A 13220-nucleotide genomic window follows, 5' to 3' on the forward strand; every position below is an offset into this window, starting at 1 on the left:
TGAAATATGGGTTTCTTTTTAACCAAATAAACACAAAAAAATGGATTGGATTCCTTACAACGCTCCTGATCACTTTCCTTCCTGACTAAACTCATCTGTACATTCCTCTGATCTTAACTATTAGTCAGACAAATTCATAATTTCAGCTTTTTTTTTTAAACTCAAGTATTATGTATAATTCTATATAAATGAGGGTTTTTGACCATGAATTCCAAAAGGTACTGTAAAACTAAAAGTAGTAAGGTGGTGTTAGTGAAAACTAAAAAAAAAAAGTCTAAAAAAGGGACGAAAATGTCCAATTTTTGTCCGTTTTTAACTCGGGGAGGACAACACAAGGGTTAAAAGGCTCACTGTTGCCATCACATGCTTCAGCACAGAAGTAGGATGAGGATGTTCTGGTTTTTGGTGTTATGTAAAACACATTAAATAGTCTTTAAACGGGACCACTGAAGATATTTTTGTTGAGAATTTCTTTACTTTGTAGCCTATAGCAGGAGGGGGCCTGGTCCCCCCCCCCGGTCTGTCAGCAGTCAGTCATGTCGTGCTGCTAGTTGTTGTTCAGTAGCAACGCACCGACTGGTGCGCAAACTGAAGGCTGCGTACAGTGTTCATGCAAAGTGACGGATATAAGCGACGTGTGTGCGGGCTACGGACTCTCTCTATCTCCAGCAGCACTCAAGGTTTTTTGCCGCCGTGTTGGCCTCGGAAGAGCGGGTGGGATATTAAAGGAAAAACACCCCGTCAAGACCCCGCTCGTCTCGGAAAAGAGTGTTACCTCTTCTTGCGAGAGTAGTTGTTAGCTCCGTCTCTTCCCTCCTCTCGTCGATATGCGAAAGAGCTTCTTCCCTCGAGTGGAGTGGCGAAATATGGGCGACGTTCGTGTGTATTTCCTCTAGTTGAGCTGCATCGGTTAACCAGCGGGACAAGGCTAACCTGCCGTACCTAGCCGTTTGAAAACAAGGTGCCCCGACTGACTCCTCGCACCGTTGAAATTTAGACGAGATACTGCCCGCCACACACATAGCTACGTTACGGTAAGTAGCCGCTGCTCCACATTATCTTTCCTCGTTGCTTTTCTCTCTTTTATTTGGGCAGAGCGGGGCCAGCTTTGCTCTTTTGTGTGTGTGTGTGCCTTTTTAGTAATGTCTGGAGGACGTTGCGGAGGCAGATAATGGCCATGGTGATGAAGGAGATTCCCAGGGAGTGGTACTCAGTCGGACTGGCCGTGTAATGTGTGTTATCATAGCCCCCCCCCCCCCACACACACACACACACTGCTCCCCCCAGCAGCCACTAAAGTGTAATGCCAACGCGATAATGTGCTTTGTGTGCTGACAAGACTGAAAGCATGTCAATCACACGGACACGGCAACCCGCGAGCTCACTAATATTATGATTGGCTGGGTGGATGCGCGATGTGTTCACCTGGATACATCAGCCCCACGGTGTGTTGGTTGGTTGTGTGTGTGTGTAGGCTGTGTCAGCGCGCACGAGGGGTTGCAAACTTTATGGCACAATAGTCTGTGGCATTTCTTGGATGTAGCCTGTAATTTGCTCGTCTCGTGTAATTGGGCTTTCAAGGGGAGACTTTGGGTTGAGTCAGTGAAAAGAAAGAAATGGGACACTGTAAAATGAGAGAGAAGGAATAAGTCGGGTAACTTAGGGTGATGCTCTGCTTAGGGAGGCTGGGGGGGGGGGTCAGTAGCTCAGTTTTAGGGGGTTGGGAACTGGAGGGTCGCTGGATCAAGTCCCCATACCAAAGTAAGGTGGTGGACTGGTTGCTGGAGAGGTGCCAGTTCCATTTCTGGGCACTGCCAAGGTGCTCTTGAGCAAGGCACCAAACCCCCAAACTGCTCGGGGTGCCTTTCCATGGGCAAGGCCCCCCCCCCCCCTCCCCCCCACACTCTGACATCTCTCCATTAGTGCATGTATATGTACTGAGCATGTGTGTGTAGTTCAGGCCTGTGTGTAATAACGGAGTGTAAATTGTAATTTCCCCTTGCGTGATTAATGAAGTATACATTATTATTTTTATGAAATGAAGAGGGCTTTACGAATGGCAAAGTCACAATCACAGTTTGCCAATTAGGCCATAAAGGGAATGAGCTCACAAGGGATGATGCTTTTATTATGACATCACAGATAAACGTCCCGAGGCGCAGGCTGTCAGTGAATGGGCTTCAGGACATGAAGCCCTGTAGGAGGACGTTATTGAGGGGGATTTTTTTTTTGGGCCAGATCAAAATGAAACATGGACTATGAGGATGGCCTGTGTGATGATGATTTCCTGTTTGTGCAGATGTTAAACTGACTGGAATCTGGAAACTGGTGTTTTCTGTGAATTCTATGTTTTTAAATAGACTCTTTATTTGCTCTCCATATGGTTTATACAGTAGATACACATGTCTTTTTTAATACTTATTACGTGTGCTAATTAATGCACTTTAAATATTGGGATAGTGCATCAAAAACCTATTTTTGATCAGTAGTGATGGAAGAAGTATTTGGATATTTGTTCAAGTAAAAGTACCAATCCAACAATATATAATACTCTATTACATGTAAAGTGTCAAAGTCCTTCTGCAGAAAATGGCCTATGTGACTGAGGTATTATGTATTATTACATTGTTAAATTGTTAATACTGATGTGTCAGTGTGTATATGGTATTTTACTGTGTGGCTGGATGATGTGGAGCTTTAACTTTACACACAGTACGTTTAGTGGTTCCAAACTTGGGGGGCCAGGCCCCTCCAAAGGGTCAACAGATAAATCTGAGGGGTCATTAGAAATGAGATGCAGAAACGAAGACAATCAGAAACGTTGCCATACAAATGTCTATTCAGTTTTTGGACTTTGGACTGAATCTTTGCCTTTATGTGAAATAAATTGGATAATTAGTGGCCTTTTAAACTAACTCTGGTAGAAAGGAGCTCCAACAGGAGCAGCTGCAGCCGTAAATCCTTCATGTCAAATGAAGAACTGACTCTTCAAACTAAGAAAATGGGAATGTGTAGCAAGTCTGTCAGAGTGGCTGAACACTTGTTGATTCTACTTAATATCTTTATTGAACTTGTTTTACCGAGATCAGTGAATTGAACTCACTGCATTTTCAAAACTCACGAGACAGCTTTGAAAAACTAATGAACCTAAGTTTAGTTAAGTCACATTTTTAAGGCAGAAGGGGAAATGCGTTTTTCAGCTGAAAGCACAAATACCTCAAAATTGTTTTAGTATCAGTATTTGAGTAGTTCCTGTAGACCAGTAATGTCAGTGGAAGTGTAGACAACAGTGGCTCAGGGAGAAGTTCCTTACTCGATGTTTTTTTCTGTTTTAAGAACCACTATTAACAGACATCTTTAGTAATTCTCTCTCTTGATCACACATCAATGACTTGCTTCTTTTTTCCTGCCAAGTCCTAGGTTTTTCGGGGCTGCCGTGACACTCTCGTGCAGTGCGTATGAAACGATCTGATCTGCCGGGCCACACTTTGACACACTTGTTTATTGTAGTTGAACATTAATTTGTCGGAGTTTCTTCAGCAGACTTTTGCTTCACCACGCAGTACCTCTTTACCACATTTTCTTTTTGATCCGACATGCATTCTACCTCACTTAGCTATCATAAATGTCATAAAACCTAATATAGAAGTGTTAAAATGACTCGCACCTCCAGACCCCTCATTAAATAGCCATGCAGGACTAATAACCGAGCTATTAAAGTAGAGGCAATCCACTGTGAATTATCAACGGAGCTCTGCCAACTTACAAATCAAATTCTTAAATCATCAGTGAAACTGAAAGTTCATGGATTAGTGGTATATATGCCTATGCTTATTTTCATTTTCTTTGCATCATCATTCAGTTGTCCTAATCACTTACAGTACTTTGGCCTAAATTTGACTTTCTGCAATGTTCAACAGAAATACCACAGTAGGATTTCTACAAGCTCCACACACCTATCCTGTCATTTGTCCATAAGGAATATTGGCTGAAATGAATTGAGTACTCATGTACTGCACACAAGTACAACTCTGAGGTACTTTGTACTTGAGTTTTTCTGTTTTATGCTACTGTATACTTTTACTCCACTGCATTGTCCCAGGTTTCAGATGTCTACGGTACGAGCTGTCAACAGATTAACCAAAGACACATTTTCCCTCTACACCTCTCAGACGGTTTAACAGTATTACAGAGAGAAAAAAAGACTACACATCTATGAAGCAGAACTTAGATGTTTTACTCTCCTCTTCCATTAATCATCTCAAAACACCAAAGATTTATCTTGGTACCCTTTGGAGGGATCCAGACCCCTGAGGCCTAGAACACCTAGAGTACATTACCTGTATATGAAGTCAAAGTAGCTCTACTCGGAGCAGCTACAACAGGAAAATGCTACTTATGCATTGAAGCATTGCTAGTAACAATTAAATCATCTAATATATATAATATAATAATAATATATCACAGGGGGCCAGTATTTTACTTTAACTGCATTAGCTGATATAGAATTATTTACTTTTTATTCAAAGCTATGGTGTGTAGTTTCTGTCCTATAAGTATATTCTTAGTAATGACAACAAAACCATCGGCACATCCACATGATACACGCCACCCCTCCCCCACACAGTTGCTAGTAGCCAAGGAGGACACGGAGGATTAAAAATACATGATGGACTCTTCAGAAGAGGTCCTTATGTTCAAATGAGTTTGTGCGTGTGAATGTCGCCAAAATACGTCGCCATACTGAGAAATACAGAGAGAGTTGTGTGGAGCTGATAGTCTTAACCCTCTATTGCAGGGGTCTTCAACAGGGGGTCCGTGACCCCTAGGGGGTCCGCGGAGGTACTGCATGGGGGTCGCGAAAGTTTTGGTTGATTAGACTTTTTATATATTCCCCCCCCCTGCAATTTTTTCCACTAATTGAAATGTCTTTAAATACACATTAACATGAATTCAACACACTGTAGTAAACAGATAAATGGAGGCAGAAGATGTCTTTCAGTCATCAATGCACACATGGCACTATAGGACCAGTTTGATATAACACAATGTTATACAATATATATAATTAGGGGGTCCCCGCTCCATCTCGCCATCAGTTTGGGGGTCCTTGGCCTGGAAAACGTTGAAGACCCCTGCTCTATTGCATTCATTATTTTTTAAGCATGGTAAAAATGTCTTGATGTGTTTTTATGACTCCAGGTTGCTTAAATAATGCAATTAAAAAAACATATAGCAACAATGCACATTTGTGGAAAGTGCCAAAAAATCCATTATTTCTTTAAAAACATGCTGTTATTGAAAAAAGTACCCAACAAATTCAACTTATATGTGGCAACAAATTAATTTTAGCTTTTTACAGAAAACAAATATAGCATTTTAACTGGTTTAAATGATGAAAATTAAAAGTTTACTTACCCCAGATAACAGTTGGATTTTCTTTTCGAATAAAGGCTTCTAAAATTAAGAAAAACAACTAGATTTTGGCTGGTACTGTAAAAGGGGCAGGGAAACAGGATTTCCTGGTTATGTGAAGTCATCCAGTTGATAACACTTAAAAATAAAAGGCCTATTTACACGACTGAACAGGAAACAATGCATTTTATATGGTTTATTGTGAAAAAAACTAAGAATTTGTTGCCATATGGCAACACCATGCAATAGACGGTCAATTTGCTTTGTAGCAACTCATTTGGCAACTGCTTGACTGGAACAGACTTTTAATGGAATACTTGTAATAGGACTAATTTTTACTAACTAACTGCTACAAACAGATATAGCAGAACTCCATTTAAAGCCGTATGATAGGTTTGACCCGCTGTACATTTAATTAAAAATGTGTGTAACAATGAAATATTGTGTGCATCCATGTGTGTTTACACTGGTTGTCAATTGAGCGGCTTCTGAGAAGCAAGATTAGTGTCGCGGTTGCTTGGTTTCATTGGATGAGGCGTGTGTATGTTATTCACCGTCACTGTCCTGAAGAAACCCCGGTGCTTACACACCAGGGTTGCATTCACGTCTCTGAAATGAATATCATCTGCCGGGCTTTCATCTACCTTCGTTTTTCTATTTCTATAGAAAATCTAGCCAGAGCTGACCTTGTGAATGACGTGACATCTTTAATATGCGTGGCACTGTCCTTTTCATGGTGATATATGTTTAATTTTATAATTAACCCATGGTGGCCCTTTAAGTATGAAAGCTCTGTCTAGGGCTGGGTATCAATCAAAAATTTTCGATACAGGTAAAATACCGTACCTTACATTCGATACCGGTTCCTGGACGTACCTTTTTCAATACCAGTTTATAATATCAATTAGAGAAAGAAAATCACACACATCAGAGTCAGAGGCTACTGTGAGAGGAATATAAAAATAACAGTGAAGATAAGGTTAGCTGTTAACCAGCTGACCCAATGGATAAGCATATTTTTACAAACATGGACAAAGTATTGTCTGTAAATGTTAGCTTTTGATTTAGCTAGCTACGCAGCAATAAAATAAGGCTACACGCTAACTCAGCACGATGCACGTGTTAAGTTGCAGTAACGCTAATAAACATAAACCTGTTGAAATCCCAGACACAGCGCCGTCCTCGGTAGCCTACTCTTTGATGAGGCGGAGTCCGGTGGTGGATATTTTGAATCACTCGGAGTCGGCTCTGGTTTTGCATTGCCCACAGGCGGCTGAGAGGAGGAGGGCTGCCTGCGGTCCGCTCTTCTAGGTGGCATTTTTAAGCAGTACAACGTTGCTCGCAACCAGTTCACAACAGATGCACGTGAACCCCGTCTGTCGGCGTAACCACGTATGTATTTTTCTTGGGTAACGCAATCACGTTTAACGTTACAGCCAATCACCGAAACTTGGCACCGAAAGACGAGGCATAATTTGATACTGTGTAAAACCGAAACATTTCGGTCGGTACCATAAAAAAACCGAAGTTCGGTACCCAGCCCTAGCTCTGTCCTGATTATTGAATTAATTTCCAATGCCCTGCCGTGGTCCTTGTTCACAGTAACTGTGACGGTTTCATATGAGCGGGCGGTGAGATGTAGGACAACTGAATGAAGAATGTTAGGTAAGGAACAAGTGGAACTGAGGCTAAGTGTGTGTGTGTGTGTGTGTGCGTGTGTGTGTGTGCGTGTGTGCCTCACGTCCATGCATGAATGTGGGGACAGAGGCTGGATTGCCTCTGTGTCTCACTTTCAGTGATCCAGCTCTGCTTTTCTTTGGAAGAAACCAGAAAATCTAACTTTTACCACACACTTTTCATACAGTAATATTCTCAGAATCCATCAATATATACATATGAATCTAACACAATAGAAACAGACATGCTCAAATTTGTTGGTACCCACACATCTAATTTAAAAAATGCTTAATTCCTTCCAAAAAGTAACAAAATTAAAAGTTACTTTGTCATGTATACTTGCAGGCCTTTTGTTTGTCATACATATAATAAGGCCAGGAAGATGTGAAAGAGATGAATTATTGCTTATTCTACAAAGATATTCTAAAATGGCCTGGACAAATTTGTTTATACCTCATAAATAATTGGATTATAGTGATATTTCCAGCTAATTAGTTTTTTTTAAATTAGTATCACAACGTCTCCAATCTTCATTCAGCCTATTCAGAGAAAGAAAAGTAGTCACTGTGCTGTTTGGTATCACTGTGTGCACCACACTCACCATGGACCTGAAAAGCAAAGGAGAAGAGATCAGAAAGATGAGACAAGAGCTCAAACTTGATTTATCCTGAGGGAAACAGCTGTGCAGCGGTTTCAGAACAAAGACGAGTTCCGATACAGAGTACAAACATATATACATACATAACAGATAACATAACAGTAGGTGCAAAATGTAAAAAACAACGAGATAACAGTAATGTGCAAATAAGATGCGATCCAAATAATACAACATATACCATGCCAAAACAGGTCACTCATATCAATGTTTATATATTTGAGCCATATCAGGTCCCCACGTCTCCACTGTCCATCTCTTCACCCGAGGTTGTAGTTTGTGATGGCCACAGGAAGAAAGGACTCTCTGGCGTTCTGTGGTGGTATCAGTGTGTTGCTGAAGGTGCTCCTGTGTGTGTGTGTGTGTGACCAGTACATGGTGGAGAGGGACAGAGTCGAGGTACATGTCCACAGAGTAGGACGGGACCTCATTGGATGGGAGGGATTGCGCTGCTTCTCAGCATTTGACTCTTGATGGACGTGCCTGCGTCCTCCTGACACAGCCGATGTCAGATTCTCTTCCATGACAAATGAGTGAAAAAGAAAAAATACAGTCTACACCCCCCACAACAGCACAAACACTTAACACACCTGATTGGATGGACGTGTGGGCTCATATTCTTTTAAAACATGGCAGCTCGTTTGGAAACTTTCTCTTCATATTGTGAATTTAATTTATCGAAATGTGTTTCTGAAAACATTTGAGTTGAGAAATAAGCTATGGAGTTGTTGAATCAGTCTTTGGTTAGTTTCAAAAAGATGTTTAGGGTTTCTAGAGGCGGAAAGTCACGCTGGATGCTCCTGATATGCATAAATAAGCCTAGACCTAAACTTAATGCAAATGAGCAGTGGGCAACGCAATGCCCCATCTATTGAAATTCAGCCGTGCTGGTTACATAGACAACGAATTGCAATCGCGGAAATGGCGGTCCCTGTGGACATGGACCGTCATTGTCCATATTGTGTCGCAGCTTGCACAGCATCCTCCTCTCTGACACCCCCACCGAAGACTCAAGTTGCACCCCGAGGACAGAGGCAGCCTTCCACATGATCGTGTTGATTGTGTTGGCGTTGACTGTCCTCATTTTGTAATTTCCCCTTGCGGGATTAATAAAGTATACATTCCTATCATTATCATTATTATTTTGCTGGCCCAGACTGGTGGGACATCCTCAGCTAGTACTGCAGACATTGCGCCTGGCACAGGGGGCCTTCAATCTGTGCAGGGCTCGAGGAACGCTCAACACTATCAAGGCATTCTGAAGAGAAACACGCTGCCCAGTGTCAGAAAGCTCTGTCTCAGTCACAGGTCAGGGCTCCTCCAACAGGATAATCACCCAAAATACAGCTAAAAACACAATGGATTAGAACATGCAGTGGCTCGAGAACACCCCCATGCACCCCCCTTAATTCCAAAATTTAGGAAGATTTAACTTTTTAAGGACACCAATTTTCTTTTTTTTGTGAATGAGTAATGTATTGGAAAGTAAATAAATGTTCTTCCTTAAAATACAGGGGCATAAGTACACACCCCCTATATGTTAAAATACAGGGGGCATAAGTATACACCCCCTATGTTAAATACAGGGGCATAAGTACACACCCCCATGTTAAAATACAAGGGCATAAGTACAACCCCCTATGTTAAAATACAGGGGCATAAGTACACCCCCCTATGTATAAATACATGTGGCATAAAGTATACACCCCCTATGTTAAATACAGGGGGCATAAGATACACCCCTCTATGTTAAAATACAGGGGCATAAGTACACCCCCCTATGTTAAAATACAGGGGGCTAAGTATACACCCCCTATGTTAAAATACAGGGGCATAAGTATACACCCCCTATGTAAAATACAGGGGCATAAGTATACACCCTTTATGTTAAAATACAGGGGGCATAAGTATACACCCCCCTATGTAAAAATACATGTGGCAAAGTATACACCCCCCTATGTTAAAATACAGGGGGCATAGGTATACACCCCCCTAGGTAAATACAGGGCATAAGTATACACCCCCCTATGTTAAAATACAGGGCATAGTATACACCCCCTAGGTTAAAATACAGGGGCATAAGTATACACCCCCCTATGTTAAAATACAGGGGCATAAGTATACACCCCCCTATGTTAAAATACAGGGGCATAAGTATACACCCCCCTATGTTAAAATACAGGGGGCATAAGTATACACGCCCCTATGTTAAAATACAGGGGCATAAGTATACACCCCCCTATGTTAAAATACAGGGGGCATAAGTATACACGCCCCTATGTTAAATTCCCATAGAAGTAGACAGGTTTTTAGTATTAAAGGCCAGTTATTTCATGGATCAGGATACTATGCATCCTGAATAAAAGGTTGGATTTTCCTAACTTTTTTGAATTAATGCATTAAAGTTGTTTTTTATTCCTTTTTTTAATCAACTTTAGCTTGGGTGTGTAATCTTTCTCAAGCTCTCTGTAAGTCTATGTTGTGGCCTTGTATGAATCCTGATTTGAATCCTATCAAACATCTATGGAATGAGCTGAAAGTCGCAGTCTAGGGAAGGCAACTCCAGTATCAAACCAGAGACAGCTGGAGCAGTGTGCTCAGGACGAGCGGGCCCGGCAACATGCACAGAAGTCTCATCGAGAGCCACAAACATCACATTTGATCGCAGTGATTTTGACAAAAGCATGAAGTGAAACTGAAGTTCAGTTGTAACAGCTGGAGGTCGTGAAGCTCGGTTAGTCTCTGCTAGCGTCTTTGACTTTTCGAACATATGTTTAAGTGAATCATTGAACGAGTCAACTACAACTTCTCCTCACAAAGTCTATCTTCTGATCAGGAAACGTTCAACCCCTGTAGACTAAGGTGGCTGTAAAACATTAAAAGATACACATAAACTTCTCATAATGCCTGCAATAAGCCATGCTTTATTTTTGCTGGAGTGCTGTTGTTGGTCTGAATTCTTATGGAAGGAATCATGTAGAGCAAGCCGGTCATTATTGCAAATATGAACCCTAGACACTGGTCCTTTAATAGTAAACTATTTTTTCATATAACCCTTAATCAACTTTGCACCATTTTTATTTATTTTTTTAAAGCAATGCATCAAACTAAATTCTTTTTATGTATTTAAATATATAAATACTGTAATGCACTTGCAATTACAGTATATTGATGCTTAGGTAACTAAATTTAATGGGTTGAGATTATGGTAACCGTCATGGCCGGAGACAGCCGTGGCTGGAGACATTGTCCGTCCATACGTCTGTCTGTTCCATTGCTAGCTTAGCTACATGCTAGCAATGGAACACAACAAAGCCTTTTCACTTGAGTGGCGTTTCGAGCTAACGTTAGCAATCAAACAATCATAGATAGCTCCAACAGTTTTGAAATGATTCCCATCTTCTGTTATTGTTTGTAATGAGAAAAGTTCATTATTTCATGGATTTTACAAATTTCATTATGACAGTTATGTCGTAAACCGTTTCAATCTGAGCATGCACGACTCAAATCTGCACTCGGCTCACATCAGGGAGGGACACATGTGTTTACAGTGTATTTAACTAAATAATTCAGCCCTTCCAGCATTTCTGACTTTTTGGCCATTAAAAAGTGTTTTAGTACTGTAGGTAGCAAAGTGGCTGCTTCCACTGATGGCAGGTTGGGATTCTTCCTCTGACATAAACATGCATTTAACCCTTTCTGGAGCAAGAAAAAACCAAAATAAAAAGAAATGCTCTTTACATGTCAGAAGCCGTTAAAATCGGCATGCTAATGTTTTGTATGGCACAGAGAGTTTTTTTTAAAAGTAACTTCCAGTGTGTGTTGATTCAGTGTTTTTCCCACACCTGCTGTCGTAAAGGTTGTTTCTTCACGCGGCTTTAGTACTGCGTTAGCTTTAACAGGAGGTCATATAGTTGTGATGAATGTTTTGCTCAGACAGAAAATCCTTCATTTACAATAAGAGAATAAGTTACAGATGCATCGTTGCATTTCATGTGTTCCATGTGGTAACTTAGCCTGGATGTATCAGGAGCTAAACCAGGTTATGGTAGCACTGTCACTGAGTCACGAGCCAAAGCATTAAGAGTTTGTTATAGCAACCAACCTAATAATAACTTAGATTAATATAGCGCATTTCATGAAACCCACGGACGCTTTACACAGGTGCAGGGGGACAAGGGAAAAGAAAATAGTAGGCCAACACAAACAGACTGAAAAGAAATATAGACCAGGCCTTAAATGGAAGTGGGGCGTAATTTAATCTAGGCTACTAACATACAACCACGTCGTGCATTGTAAAGTTATTTTATGAATGAAATAGAAATTTGACATACCTAAGGGGCCAGTTCGGGGTGGGTTTTACATAATTTACAAACCTATAATTAATCTCCATCTGTTAAAAGTCCAACCCGCATTGCCTCAAGTTTTTGCCCATCGTCTGGCTTTACCTTTTAACTTTTAGTTGTTCTTTGTTTAATTTCCTTATTTTCTGTGACGGCCCAGCCTCAGTATCAGCCCCAACTACAGCAGATAACTAGAATAAATGTAAAATACAAAAAGGGCTGTATAAACAAAATATCTTGCCACCCTTTACCTGACTGGATACAACATCACTGGCGTTTCCGGTGTTACAAAGAAATCTGTGACCTGTAAGAGTGTGTGACTGTAGCGGCGTCTACCTGCCATGAATCATTTTGTGATTTTGTGGGAAAAATCAGACCTGGGCAAATGGCATTTAAAAAAAACTATCTAAAAGTAGTGTTCTTTTCCCTGTCTCGTTTTATTTTTGACATTATATAACACTATATGTAACATTAAAAAGTTAAATATAGTTACTTTAAATAGTAAGGAATGTTACGCTATTTTGCTATTTTCAGATGCCAGTTCTGAAATGCAATTTCTTTAGGCTATAATGACAGACGAGATTAAAAAAGGGTAACTGGTGAGTTTCAAATCTAAGTAGTATGTCATTTATTTCTTTTTTAATTTGCACATTACATGCTGAATGCTGTCGACAGGCAGAGTCAAGTCTGAAGCACCCAGCTCTTTAGAGCTTTTTACCAAGCTGCAGCAACTAGTGTTGCGACATGAAGCACGTCTCTGACGGAGTAAGAAGAGGGAATGGAGACATTATCGCGATGGGCCATGCACCACCCAAAACCTGTCTACCCTATGAGACACATATTAGCAAAGTGCAGGCAACATAAACGAGTACGCCGCCTCGCCACTGCCTCGTCTACTCAAATGAAGACGTTTTCAGACTGGCTGCTGTATAACCGTGGGCTCCAGACCCTCATCACGCCTGATCCTCCACCAGTCGCCCCCTGTCTGTTGAGGTAGGCCCTTTGAGCTCCAAGGGGGGGCTGATGCACAGGGGTCCCCTCATCCATTTCCCACTGCCAACAGGCCCTATATAACAGCTCATGGATTACATTTACACAAACCTGAATGATGTTTCCAAATGTGTGTGGAG

The 13220-nt window shown here is 41.1% G+C and overlaps 1 protein-coding gene and 1 long non-coding RNA gene across 3 annotated transcripts in view; one reads left to right on the forward strand and one right to left on the reverse strand.

Annotated features, from left to right (window-relative positions):
- LOC116706265 (uncharacterized) overlaps positions 1 to 11614 on the reverse strand; it is a 14187-nt gene extending 2573 nt beyond the window's left edge. Inside the window, exons 1-2 of the long non-coding RNA XR_004336190.1 lie at positions 11558 to 11614; positions 3041 to 3049 (exon numbers count right to left, since the gene is read on the reverse strand). This is a non-coding gene — a long non-coding RNA (uncharacterized LOC116706265). The remainder of the gene's footprint in view (positions 1 to 3040; positions 3050 to 11557) is intronic.
- The window catches only part of LOC116706262 (bromo adjacent homology domain-containing 1 protein), a 44694-nt gene continuing 31962 nt past the window's right edge, over positions 489 to 13220 (forward strand). For both annotated transcript variants that reach the window (XR_004336189.1, XM_032542999.1), the window contains exon 1: positions 489 to 1034. The gene's annotated coding sequence lies outside the window, so the exon portion shown is untranslated. The remainder of the gene's footprint in view (positions 1035 to 13220) is intronic.

Source organism: Etheostoma spectabile, chromosome 18 (genome assembly GCF_008692095.1).
Source record: "Etheostoma spectabile isolate EspeVRDwgs_2016 chromosome 18, UIUC_Espe_1.0, whole genome shotgun sequence".
Classification (NCBI taxonomy): Eukaryota; Metazoa; Chordata; class Actinopteri; order Perciformes; family Percidae; genus Etheostoma; species Etheostoma spectabile.